Genomic DNA, 13,606 nt, shown 5'->3' with positions numbered 1-13,606 from the left:
TCTTCTGTTAGTCCATCACTGTCCACCTACTGCTCCACACTTCTACCCCATCACCCTGTTAGTTAGTTGGTTGCGAGTTCCATTGATAAATCGCACGGTACAGTAGCTGTTATGATGTGGAAAGTGTCAAGTGCACAAGAAATGCACATATGGAACAATTATATATATATATATATATATATATTATTACAATACAGAGTTAAAGATTAATATTTCTGTTATTTACCCCATTCCCTTAAGTGGCACAAATGCATATACTATATTTACAGATTTATTTATTTCTATTCGAGAATTCATCTATGGTATAGAAGGAGTTGTTAAGGAGATATGATTTCAATTTATTTTTGAAGCTATTACTGCTGTCTTGTCAGACACCTTATTTCATCTCGTAATTTGTCGAAAATTTTTATAGCAGCATACTTTACAAAGATAGGTTGAGCAAAGGATAGTGTAAGTCTTTCTTTCTTCTGGTATTATAATCATGAATGTCACTGTTGCTTTTAAACTGGTCCGTGTTATTGTGAACAAATTTAATTAGTGATTAGATGTATTGTGAGGCTGTTGTAAGAATTCCCAATCTTTTAAAAAGGTGTCTACAAGATGTGCGACTATGAACCCCACACATTATTCTAACCACTTTCTTTTGAGCAGTGAATACTTTTTGTCTAAATGTTGAGGTAACCCAAAATATTATTCCGTATGACATCGGAGAGTGAAAGTATGCAAAGTATGTTAGCTTACTAATTTCTGAATCCTCAAAATTGGCAATTATTCTGATCGTAAAAGTTCCTGAACCTAATCGCTTTAGGAGATCCAAAATATGAATTTTCCAATTAAGATTCTCATCAATATGTACAACCAAAAACTTTGTATGCTCTACACTGTCTACTGACTTCTGTTGATGTGTTATATTTATTGATGTAATTGTACTTTTTGCAGCTGAAAATTGAATGTCCTGTGTTTTTTCAAAGTTTAGAGCAAGCCCATTTGCAGAAAATCAGTTAATGACTTTTCCAAAGACCTTATTTGTATCATTTTCAATTTGACTTTCTTTTACTGGATGAATAATGATGGTTGTATCATCAGCAAACAGTGTCAGCTCAGCTTCCTGTTTCAGATAGGAAGGGAGGTCGTTGACATATATCAAAAACCGAAGGGGACTCACGATTGAACCCTGTGAAACACCTAATGTAATTTCACCCCAATTATATGAAGTGGCAAAGTTATTTAAATCACTTGATCCATATAAAGAAACTTTTTGCTTCCTGTCCTGTAGGTATGACTTAAACCACTCAATGCTATTCCATTTATACCATAGAATAGTAGTTTCTGTAATATACTGTCATGGTTCGCACAATCAAATGCTTTGGACAAGTCACAGAAAATTCCTATTGGTGACATTTTATTATTTAGAGACTCTATTATGTGGACAGTGAAATTGTATATTGCTGTCTCAGTGGAACAGCATTTTTGAAATCCGAACTGTGATTTACTAAATATCCCATTACTGTTGAGATGGCTAACCACTCTTGAGTACATTACTTTCTCGAAGATTTTTGAGAATGCTGTAAGCAAGGATACTGGCCGATAATTATTGACATCTGTGGTGGCCCCCTTTTTATAGAGAGGCCTAACAATGGCATATTTTAACCTGTGTGGGAAAATACCTTGAGTTAGTGATGCATTACATATGTGACTCAGAACATCAGCTGTAATTGCTCCACATTGTTTTAATATCTTATTAGGGATGTCATCTACTCAAACAGAACATTAATTTTTCAAAGATTTAATAATTTTACTTATTTCACAAAAGGTTGTTACGTGAAACTTAATCTGACTAAATTTTTTCAAAACAGACTCTTCCATGTACTGCCTGGCTTTTTCTTTTAAACTGTTCTCACCAATTGTTTCTCCTACACTTAAGAAACGGTTGTTAAATACATTAGCTACTTGTGTACTATTGGTTAGGATGCTCTCGTAATACAGTAATACAACCTACCCCAGTGGTTACTTTTCCTGTCTCCTTTCTAACAACATTCCATGTTGATTTTATTTTATTGCCTAGCTCCAAAGGAGATTGCTGATTCGTACACCCACAGTATTCCTTTCCTGAGCATATTTAATATGTGTACCAAGTTTGGTTGGAATTACTGAATAGTTTAGAAGATATGATACATACACAGGATGAACGTTAATAAAACCGACAAACTGCAGGGGCAGATTCCTGACTGGGAACGGAAGAAAAAAGTCCTATGAACATGTGTCTCGAAATGAACGGTGTGCGTGTACCGATAGCAAACCGTCCTGGAACACAGTATAGAGCTGTTGGTTGGTTGGTTTGGGGAAGGAGACCAGACAGCGTGGTCATCGGTCTCATCGGATTAGGGAAGGATGGGGAAGGAAGTCGGCCGTGCCCTTTCAGAGGAACCATCCCGGCATTGGCCTGGAGTGATTTAGGGAAATCACGGAAAACCTAAATCAGGATGGCCGGACGCGGGATTGAACCGCCGTCCTCCCGAATGCGAGTCCAGTGTCTATATAGAGCTGTAACGCATCCACGTCGCAACAGATGTTCAGAGTGGCCTTCATGGGATTGCAGGTGATAGGGATTGTAGCGGTTGTCATGCAGGATGCACATAATTTTACTTTGGCTTACTCCATGATGATGGGCCACTTGCCTGGAGCTTGTACTAGGGTTTGTCACATGATCCGGTAGAACCTGGTCCTCCAAATCTGGTGTACGCACAGTCTGCTACCTCCTGCACTTTCGTTTATCTGAAAGGACCCATTATCACAGAAACGTGGTATAGCCGTCCTGTCTATCGTCCGTTTCCATCTGCTTGGTCGTATACAAACACCATCTCGGCTTGTCCCTGGCATGAATGCCGGACTATCCTGCTGCTTGCAGTACGCTGCGTCAATCACACAGCCTGCAACACGTAAGGAACAGACGGCACGTGGTCAGAGGAACTGTCATTCGTCAGTGCCATCTACCATGGCAACGATGTGTTTCCGAACACATGATTATAGGACCTTTTTTCCTCCATATTCAATTAGGAAACCATCCGTGAAGTTTGGAGGTTTTATTAATGTTCGCCCTGTATACATACATACAATTTTATGACATATGGGGGTGTTACAAAAAGGTACGGCCAAACTTTCAGTAAACATTCCTCACACACAAAGAAAGAAAATATGTTATGTGGACATGTGTCCGGAAACGCTTACTTTCCATGTTAGAGTTCATTTTATTACTTATCTTCAAATTACATTAATCATGGAATGGAAACACACAGCAACAGAACGTACCAGTGCGACTTCAAACACTTTGTTACAGGAAATGTTCAAAATGTCCTCCGTTAGCGAGGATACGTGCATCCACCCTCCGTCGCATGGAATCCCTGATTCGCTGATGCAGCCCTGGAGAATGGCGTATTTTATCACAGCCGTCCACAATACGAGCACGAAGAGTCTCTACATTTGGTACCAGGGGTTGCGTAGACAAGAGCTTTCAAATGCCCCCATAAATGAAAGTCAAGAGGGTTGAGGTCAGGAGAGCGTGGAGGCCATGGAATTGGTCCGCCTCTACCAATCCATCGGTCACCGAATCTGTTGTTGAGAAGCGTACGAACACTTCGACTGAAATGTGCAGGATCTCCATCGTGCATGAACCACATGTTGTGTCGTACTTGTAAAGGCACATGTTCTAGCAGCAGAGTATCCCGTATGAAATCATGATAACGTGCTCCATTGAGCGTAGGCGGAAGAACATGGGGCCCAATCAAGACATCACCAACAATGCCTGCCCAAACGTTCACAGAAAATCTGTGGTGATGACATGGGTGCGTGCGGATTCTCGTCAGCCCACACATGTTGATTGTGAAAATTTACAATTTGATCACACTGGAATGAAGCCTCATCCGTAAAGAGAACATTTGCACTGAAATGAGGATTGACACATTGTTGGATGAACCATTCGCAGAAGTGTACCCGTGGAGGCCAATCAGCTGCTGATAGTGCCTGCACACGCTGTACATGGTACGGAAACAACTGGTTCTCCCGTAGCACTCTCCATACATTGACGTGGTCAACGTTACCTTGTACAGCAGCAACTTCTCTGACGCTGACATTAGGGTTATCGTTAACTGCACGAAGAATTGCCTCGTCCATTGCAGGTGTCCTCGTCGTTCCAGGTCTTCCCCAGTCGCGAGTCATAGGCTGGAATGTTCCGTGCTCCCTAAGACGCCGATCAATTGCTTCGAACGTCTTCCTGTCGGGACACCTTCGTTCTGGAAATCTGTCTCGATACAAACGTACCGCGCCACGGCTATTGCCCCGTGCTAATCCATACATCAAATGGGCATCTGCCAACTCCGCATTTGTAAACATTGCACCGACTGCAAAACCACGTTCATGATGACCACTAACCTGTTGATGCTACGTACTGATGTGCTTGATGCTAGTACTGTAGAGCAATGAGTCGCATGTCAACACAAGCACCGAAGTCAACATTACCTTCCTTCAATTGGGCCAACTGGCGGTGAATCGAGGAAGTACAGTACCTACTGACGAAACTAAAATGAGCTGTAAAATGGAAACTAAGCGTTTCCGGACACATGTCCACATAACATCCTTTCTTTATTTGTGTGTTAGGAATGTTTCCTGAAAGTTTGGCCGTACCTTTTTGTAACACCCTGTATACGGATTCTATTTGGTATTTATCTGGGGTACGATAAGTATCACAGCTGTGGAATTTCCATTAATGTTGATGACAGACTTCCTTAAAATATCAGTAGTCATACGATATCCATTTACATATATGTGGTGTCTGTTCTCTCAGACATGTCCAAAAGGACGGCCACTATTTTGATTCTGCAGCCATCCTCAATCGAGACATAAATGAATTAAAGACATTAGCTGCCAGTATGCACTGCTTTGTATCATTGGGGAAAGTTGAAAATTTGTGTCGTAGCTTCAAAGAACAGGCAGCATATATACAGGGTGTTTCAAAAATGACCGGTATATTTGAAACGGCAATAAAAACTAAACGTGCATCGATAGAAATACACCGTTTGTTGCAATATGCTTGAGACAACAGTACATTTTCAGGCAGACAAACTTTCGAAATTACAGTAGTTACAATTTTCAACAACAGATGGCGCTGCGGTCTGGGAAACTCTATAGTACGATATTTTCCACATATCCACCATGCGTAGCAATAATATGGCGTAGTCTCTGAATGAAATTACCCGAAACCTTTGACAACGTGTCTGGCGGAATGGCTTCACATGCAGATGAGATGTACTGCTTCAGCTGTTCAATTGTTTCTGGATTCTGGCGGTACACCTGGTCTTTCAAGTGTCCCCACAGAAAGAAGTCACAGGGGTTCATGTCTGGCGAATAGGGAGGCCAATCCACGCCGCCTCCTGTATGTTTCGGATAGTCCAAAGCAATCACACGATCATCGAAATATTCATTCAGAAAATTAAAGACGTCGGCCGTGCGATGTGGCCGGGCACCATCTTGCATAAACCACGAGGTGTTCGCAGTGCCGTCTAAGGCAGTTTGTACCGCCACAAATTCACGAAGAATGTCCAGATAGCGTGATGCAGTAACCGTTTCGGATCTGAAAAATGGGCCAATGATTCCTTTGGAAGAAATGGCGGCCCAGACCAGTACTTTTTGAGGATGCAGGGACGATGGGACTGCAACATGGGGCTTTTCGGTTCCCCATATGCGCCAGTTCTGTTTATTGACGAAGCCGTCCAGGTAAAAATAAGCTTCGTCAGTAAACCAAATGCTGCCCACATGCATATCGCCGTCATCAATCCTGTGCACTATATCGTTAGCGAATGTCTCTCGTGCAGCACTGGTAGCGGCGCTGAGGGGTGCCGCATTTGAATTTTGTATGGATAGGGGTGTAAACTCTGGCGCATGAGACGATACGTGGACGTTGGCGTCATTTGGACCGCAGCTGCAACACGGCGAACGGAAACCCGAGGCCGCTGTCGGATCACCTGCTGCACTAGCTGCGCGTTGCCCTCTGTGGTTGCTGTACGCGGTCGCCCTACCTTTCCAGCACGTTCATCCGTCACGTTCCCAGTCCGTTGAAATTTTTCAAACAGATCCTTTATTGTATCGCTTTTCGGTCCTTTGGTTACATTAAACCTGCGTTGAAAACTTCATCTTGTTGCAACAACACTGTGTTCTAGGCGGTGGAATTCCAACACCAGAAAAATCCTCTGTTCTAAGGAATAAACCATGTTGTCTACAGCACACTTGCACGTTGTGAACAGCACGCGCTTACAGCAGAAAGACGACGTACAGAATGGCGCACCCACAGACTGCGTTGTCTTCTGTATATTTCACATCACTTGCAGCGCCATCTGTTGTTGAAAATTGTAACTACTGTAATTTTGAAAGTTTGCCCACCTGAAAATGTACTGTTGTCCCAAGCATATTGCAACAAACGGTGTATTTCTATCGCTGCTCGTTTAGTTTTTATTGTCGTTTCAAATATACCGGTCATTTTTGAAACACCATGTATATATATATATATATATATATATATATATATATATATATATATATATATATATATATATATATATTGATGGCGGTCATTCTTCCCTTCGGTGCAGATGCACACCAAGTACGGGAATCGGCGAGATGCGGCGAGTAATGACGCTAATGAGCAGGGGCAGGGGCACTACGTCAGTAGTGTGTGGTGTAAGTTGAGAATTAGGATCTGACGGAAAGCGGGATAGGGTAGTCCGTGTCGGTGTTCTGACTACTGTGTGCAGATGGCGTAGTGGTCAGTGCAGCTACTTAGTAAGCAGGAGACGTGGGTTCGAATCCCATTCTGGCACAAATTTTTAATTTGCCCCATAGATATAAATCAGTCCCCACTGGCAACAAATGTCTTGAACTCCTTTGTGTCTTGATCCTTTTATTTGGCTCTTGACGATTTGGGTTCTTGTGCACTGGTTTGCTTCAGCTCCTTCTTCATAAGTGCGGTTCCAAGGAGTGAGGGGGCGTTATTAAGTTTATGACACACTTTAAGACAGTGGTTATAATGCTTCATGTGTTCTACATGGTCTCCGCCTACAATGCAATAGCGTGAAACAGACGGGAAAGTCCTTCTTTGGGATGCTGTTAAACGCACGTGTCAGTTTGGCTTGAATGTTGGTTATGCACCTGACAGACTACGGCTGCATGTCCACAACTTAACACTGCCGCACCCTGTTATTTGCAGTTGTTAGTTCAAGCTTCCACCATAGTTGCTGCACTTACGTCGGTTATGTATCATGAAAGAAATAAGCCTGGGAACTTTTTGGATGGACTGTCTATATTAATTTACAAAATTTTCAACCACATTTTGGAGACTACAGTGCCATGAGAACTAACTCTCGTAAATGGTAAGGGATTATAAAAATATCACAAACTCGGTTTAAGAGAAGATACTTTCCATTTGCGTTGTTGAGCGTTACCCCACATAGATTTGTGGCCTGACTGGATGTAAAAACGTTTCAGCCAGGAAAAAGTGTCCATTCACAGGCTGTGATCATACCTGCTGCGATATGGGTCGTGATATGGAATTGACATAACGAAGAAAGTTGAGAGAAAGCAAGACAGAAGGGGAAAGACGCTCCGCTAAGAAAAGAACTAACGGGAACGCTGACTGTTCCGATTTATATGCTCGTACTGTCGTAGTCCATAGTCCGCAAACCTGTGTTCACAATCTTAGAGCTCAATGAAATATTGATAAACGTGATTGCAGACACTGTTTAATATTGCATAAATTACGAAGTTGTCGAAGTTAGGAAAGTTTGTTATTATTAAGAGAATGAAGGCTTTCACGGACGGTAATAGCGATATGGCTGATTTGAGCTTTATAGGTATTACGCTGTGGTCTAATACATAATTCACTGTCTAGCTATTATAGCGAATTTTCTTGCTGAAAAACTCTTGTAATTAACTGTGGTATAAGACTCAATCGTGTTCGTGTGGTTTGAGGACCACTAATGTCGATGTCTTGTTCATTAGTTTCGTCCATTCTGAACACATCCGGAACGTTATCTCATGTAAGCTCTATAATCACAATTTACGGGGGTTGTATGTAAACATACAACGCCAGGCACCTCTGAAACAAACCAGCGTGCAAATGATTCATCTGCTTGCCCGATCTGTCGGCAATCATAGGCCTGTACATGCAGTGTAGTGTAAGTCATAACAGCAGACTGCTAACGTTTTTCTGACAAGGAATGCCTTTGAGCGTGAGGTCGAAAGTACAGTCTTTAGTAAGACTCATTTGAAAGTGCTGTGTTAGCAATTATGACAGGAAAAATATTAGCTGGTAATGAATCACCATGTGCACCAGGAAAGCGATAGAAAATTGGTGCCCAGAAGATGCAGAGATTAACTTTCTGTGGGCTTTATGTATTACAGTTCACAAAATGGAAGTCGTTGACATTCAAGAAATGTTCAAAACAAACCATTAATTTGTACCATAAACACCAAATGAAAAATGGCGCGCCACAGTGATCACAAAGGTTCACACAATCAAGATAGAAGGCGAACTCCTTGGGAGTTACAAACCGTGCAGGACGTTTAGTTAAGTATCCCCTCGTTGTTGTTGTTGAAGTCTTCAGTCCTGAGACTGGTTTGATGCAGCTCTCCATGCTACTATATCCTGTGCAAGCTCCTTCATCTCCCAGTACCTACTGCAACCTATATCCTTCTGAATCTGTTTAGTGTATTGATCTCTTGGTCTCCCTCTACGATTTTTACCCTCCACGCTGCCCTCCAATACTAAACTGGTGATCCCTTGATGCCTCAGAATATGTCCTACCAACCGATCCCTTCTTCTAGTCAAGTTGTGCAACAAACTTCTCTTCTCCCCAATCCTATTCAATACTTACTCATTAGTTATGTGATCTACCCATCTAATCTTCAGCATTCTTCTGTAGTACCACATTTCGAAAGCTTCTATTCCCTTCTTGTCCAAACTATTTATCGTCCATGTTTCACTTCCATACATGGCTACACTCCATACAAGTACTTTCGGAAACGACTTCCTGACACTTAAATCTGTACTCGATGTTAACAAAATGGTTCAAATGGCTCTGAGCACTATGGGACTCAACTGCTGTGGTCATAAGTCCCCTAGAACTTAGAACTACTTAAACCTTACTAACCTAAGGACATCACACACACCCATGCCCGAGGCAGGATTCGAACCTGCGACCGTAGCAGTCCCGCGGTTCCGGACTGCAGCGCCAGAACCGCTAGACGACCGCGGCCGGCCGATGTTAACAAATTTCTCTTAGTCAGAAATGCTTTTCTTGCCATTGCCAGTCTACAATTTATATCCCCTCTACTTCGACCGTCATCAGCTATTTTGATCCCCAAACAGGAAAACTCCTTTACTACTTTAAGTGTCTCATTCCCTAATCTAATTCCCTCAGCGTCACCCGACTTCATTCGACTACATTCCATTATCGTCGTTTTGCTTTTGTTGACGTTCATCTTATATCCTCCTTTCAAGATACTGTCCATTCCGTTCAACTGCTCTTCCAAGTCCTTTGCTGTCTCTGACAGAATTACAATGTCATCGGCAAACCTCAAAGTTTTTATTCCTTCTCCATGGATTTTAATACCTACGCCAAATTTTCATTTTGTTTCCTTCACTGCTTGCTCAATATAGAGACTGAATAACATCGGGGAGAGGCTACAACCCTGCCTCACTCCCTTCCCAACCACTGCTTCCCTTTAAAGGCTCTCGACTCTTGTAACTGCCATCTGGTTTCTGTACAAATTGTAAATAGCTCTTCACTCCCTGTATTTTACCCCTGCCACCTTCAAAATTTGAAATAGAGTATTCCAGTCAACAATGTCAAAAGCTTTCTCTAAGTCTACAAATGCTAGAAACGTAGGTTTGCCTTTTCTTAATCTAGCTTCTAAGATAAGTCGTAGGGTCAGTATTGTCTCACGTGTTCCAACATTTCTGCGGAATCCAATCTGATCTTCCCCGAGGTCGGCTTCTACCAGTTTTTCCATTCGTCTGTAAAGAATTCGCGTTAGTATTTTGCAGTCGTGACTTATTAAATTGATAGTTCGGTAATTTTCACATCTGTCAACATCTGTTTTCTTTGGGATTGGAATAATTACATTCTTCTTGAAGTCTGAGGGAATTTCGCCTGTCTCATACATCTTGCTCACCAGATGGTAGAGTTTTGTCAGGTCTGGCTCTCCGAAGGCTGTCAGTAGTTCTAATGGAATGTTGTCTACTCCCGGGGCTTTGTTTCGAATCAGGTCTTTCAGTGCTCTGTCAAACTCTTCACGCGGTATCATATCTCCAAATTCATCCTCATCTACATCCTCTTACATTTCCAAAATATTGTCCTCAAGTACATCGCCCTTGTATAGACCCTCTATATACCCCTTCCACCTTTCTGCTTTCTCTTCTTTGCTTAGAACTGGATTTCCATCTGAGCTCTTGATATTCATACAAGTGGTGCTCTTTTCTCCAAAGGTCTCTTTACTTTTCCTGTAGGAAGTATCTATCTTACCCCTTGTGAGATAAGCCTCTACATCCTTACATTTGTCCTCTACCCATCCCTGCTTAGGCATTTTGCACTTCCTGTCGATCTCATTTTTGTGACGTTTGTATTCCTTTTTGCCTGCTTCATTTACTGGGTTTTTATATTTTCTCCTTTCATCAATTAAATTCAATATTTCTTCTGTTACCCAAAATTTCTACTAGCCCTCGTCTTTTTACGTACTTGATCCTCTGCTGTCTTCACTACTTCATCCCTCAAAGCTACCCATTCTTTTTCTACTGTATTTGTTTCCCCCATTCTTGTCAATTGTTCCCTTATGCTCCCCCTGAAAGACTCTACAACCTATGGTTCTTTCAGTTTATCCAGGTCCCATCTTCTTAAATTCCCACCTTTTTGCAGTTTCTTCAGTTTTAATCTACAGTTCATAATCAATAGATTGTGGTCAGAGTCCACATCTCCCCCTGGAAATGTCTTACAATTTCAAACCTGGTTCCTAAATCTCTGTATTACCATTATATAATCTATCTGAAACCTATCAGTATCTCCAAGCTTCTTCCATGTATACAATCTTCTTTTATGATTCTTGAACCAAATGTTAGGTATGATTAAGTTGTGCTCTGCCCAAAATTCTACCATGCGGCTTCCTCTTTCGTTTCTTACCCCCAATCCATATTTACCTACTACGTTTCCTTCTCTCCCTTTTCCTACTGACGAATTCCAGTCACCCATGACTATTAAATTTTCGTCTCCCTTCACTATTTGAATAATTCCTTTTATTTCATCATACATTTCTTCAATTTCTTCGTCATCTGCAGAGCTCAACTCTTAAAGAATGGGGTGATGATGATGATGTTTGGTTTGTGGGGCGCTCAACTGCGTGGTTATCAGCGCCCGTACAATTACCCAATCTTTTGCTCAGTCCAATTTCGCCACTTTCCTGGATGATGATGAAATGATGAGGACAACACAAACACCCAGTCATCTCGAGGCAGGTGAAAATTCCTGACCCCGACGGGAATCGAACCCGGGACCCCGTGCTCGGGAAGCGAGAACGCTACCGCGAGACCACGAGCGGCGGACAACTCTTAAAGAATGCATATCATATTGGTGTAATAGGGTGATGAGAACTGACGGAATGTGATGGCATGCAAACGAATGCGAAACAGTCTGGCGTGGAACTTAACGTGAAACTGGCTATTCTTTAAGGCGTAGCTGCAGATAGTGCGATAATATATTTTAAAGGCACGGAAAAAACAAACATTCAGAGACTGAATTTGTCCAGTGATTCCAGGTGGCAGGAATTGCAATGCCACACACACTTCTGGAAGGATTGTTTGCTCTAAAGGAGTATGATTTTTATACGCAGTCCAAGAGTGAAGCAAAAGCATGTCATTTTGACCAGCTGTTGGCCAAAAGCATTGCTCATACCGTAACTATAGTTCTCTTACGCCCATATCCCCACTCTTGCTTGCTGTGACGTAAATATTCCCTACTGTCCTTGCAAGATTACGCACACGAGAAAGAATCGTAGTTGACAGAGCTCCTCTAGCTTCTCACCGCACAATAAATAACTTTCTAGCCAAGTTACCACCCAGATTAACAGTCGGCATAATTGTATACAAATGAGTTGAGGCATTGATGTTAGTTGATCTTCACACAACCCTCTTGGTACCTGTAATTTCCAGGGTTCCTTTCATATGCATTTCGTCTTCAAATCCCGATCGGTCGAAGTTGAAAACAAATTCCTTACTGAAGAATCGGTTAAGTCTGTTTATCTCATTTACAACTTTTTGGGCCGAGTCCACAGTTTACTGTGCATTGTCAAGTTGACGCTTTGTTTGAAATTTCGTTATCTTACGTGTTCCAATTCTGTAGCACTGTATGAAGTTGTGCAACCATCCACTGCTTACCTCGAAATCACCGTAATCTATGTCGTGCGCAATTTGATGTGCATAACGTAATAAACCACTATCAAGCACAACTCCCATAAATTGTATAAAGCATCCTTAAGGCGCGCAAATACCAGTTTTTGTAAGAAGTGCGCCTTGTGCTCTCTTGAATACCCATGGTTTTTCTTATGCACTACACGATCATATTTCAGCCGACTTATTCGAAATATGTTTATAACTTTTTTTATTATTCTTATGGTTATTATGTTTAGTACTCGCAACTTGGACATCGATCGTTCTTAAGTAAGTTTCGCTGAAGACAGGATTTGTGGAGCCCTGTCCGACAAGGATGATAAACTACATGGCTCCACACCTGTTTCAATGTCGATGTCACTTGTTAAACACATATCATCATCATTCTACTCCTTGTGCACACTGTTCGCACAGTTGAGCATATACGACACCACACATTCCACTGATTCATGCGACTGCTACGGTCGCAGGTTCGAATTCTGCCTCGGGCATGGATATGTGTATCGTCCTTAGGTTAGTTAGGTTTAAGTAGTTCTAAGTTCTAGGGGACTGGTGACCTCAGATGTTAAGTCCCATAGTGCTCAGAGCTATTTTTGAACTTATTCATCTGTCACTTCTTTTACACTTTGTGAAACTCCTTGGGTTCCTTTCTGACGATATGTGAACTTCGGCAACTGTTGTAGATATACACTGATGGGACAAAAGTCATGGGATAGCGATATGCCCTGTTATACACAAGGTATAACAGGACAGTGCATTGGTGGAGCTGTCCTTTGTACTCAGATGATTCGTGAGAGAGATTTCCGATGTGATAATGACCCTACGACAGGAATTAACGGACTTTGAACGCAGAATGGCAGTTGCGAAATTTCACGTATTGCTTCTCACAGACAGCACAGTGGCCTACGGCCCTTACTTAACGACCGAAAGCAGCGGCGTTTGCATAGAGTTGTCAAAGCTAAGTTACAAGCAACACTGCCTGAAATAACCACAGAAATCAATGTGGGACGTACGATTAACCTATCCCTTAGGACAGTGCTGTGAAATTTGGCGTTAATGGACTATGGCAGCAGACAACCGACGTGAGTGCCTTTGCTAACGGCATGAAATCGCGTCTACTGT

The 13,606-nt window shown here is 42.0% G+C and overlaps 1 protein-coding gene across 1 annotated transcript in view; it reads left to right on the top strand.

Annotated features, from left to right (window-relative positions):
* LOC126184239 (uncharacterized) overlaps positions 1–13,606 on the top strand; it is a 60,595-nt gene that overhangs the window by 37,799 nt on the left and 9,190 nt on the right. The window lies entirely within an intron of this gene.

The sequence above is a fragment of the Schistocerca cancellata genome, chromosome 4, assembly GCF_023864275.1.
Source record: "Schistocerca cancellata isolate TAMUIC-IGC-003103 chromosome 4, iqSchCanc2.1, whole genome shotgun sequence".
In the NCBI taxonomy this organism is placed as follows: domain Eukaryota; kingdom Metazoa; phylum Arthropoda; class Insecta; order Orthoptera; family Acrididae; genus Schistocerca; species Schistocerca cancellata.
This window is presented reverse-complemented; position numbering and strand designations above follow the sequence as displayed.